This window comes from Girardinichthys multiradiatus, chromosome 12 (genome assembly GCF_021462225.1).
Source record: "Girardinichthys multiradiatus isolate DD_20200921_A chromosome 12, DD_fGirMul_XY1, whole genome shotgun sequence".
Lineage (NCBI taxonomy): Eukaryota > Metazoa > Chordata > Actinopteri > Cyprinodontiformes > Goodeidae > Girardinichthys > Girardinichthys multiradiatus.
The window spans coordinates 52,805,986-52,806,862 of NC_061805.1; positions in this window are offsets into that span (position 1 = coordinate 52,805,986).

Genomic DNA, 877 nt, shown 5'->3' on the forward strand with positions numbered 1-877 from the left:
TGGCTCGCTGCGGCTGGCTGGCTGCTGGCTCGCTGCTGGCTGGCTGGCCCGCTGGCTGCTGGCTCGCTGCTGGCTGGCTGGCGGCTGGCTGCTGGCTCGCTGCTGGCTGCTGCTGGCTCGCTGCTGGCTGGCGGGCTGGCTGGCTCGCTGGCTGCTGGCTGGCTGCTGGCTGGCTGGCCGGCTGGCTGCTGGCTGGCTGGCTGGCTGGCTGCTGGCCGGCTGCTGGCTCGCTCCTGGCTGGCCGGCGGGCTGCTGGCTGGCTGGCTGTCGGCTGGCTGCTTGCTGGCGCCGGCTGGCCTTGCCTTGCTGGCCTGGCGGCTGGCTGGGCTGGCTGCTGGCTGGAGGATGGCGGCTGGCTGGCTGTGGCTGGCCGGCGTGCTGGCTGGCCGGTGGTGCTTGCTGGCGCTGGCCTGGCTGCGGGTTGCCGGATGGCTGGTGCTGGCGGGCCGGGCCGGCTGGGGGCGGGGCTGGCTGGCTGCCGGGTTGCCGGCCGGCTGGCTGGCTGGCCGGCTGCTGGCTCGCTGCTGGCTGGCTGGCCGGCTGGCTCCTGCCTCGCTGGCCGGCTGGCTGCTGGCTGGCCGGCTGGCTGGCTGCTGGCTGGCCGGCTGCTGGCTGGCTGGCTGGTCGGCTGGCTGGCTGCTGGCTGGCCGGCTGCTGGCTGGCCGGCTGGCTGCTTGCTGGCTGGCTGGCCGGCTGGCTGGCTGGCTGCCGGGTTGCCGGCTGGCTGGCTTGCTGGCTGCTGGCTGGCCGGCTGGCTGGCTGCTGGCTGGCCGGCCGGCTGGCTGGCTGGCTGGCCGGATGCTGGCTGGCTTGTGGCTGCTGGCTGGCTGGCTGCCGGGTGCCGGCGGCTGGCTGGCCGGCTGGGTGGCTGGGTGGC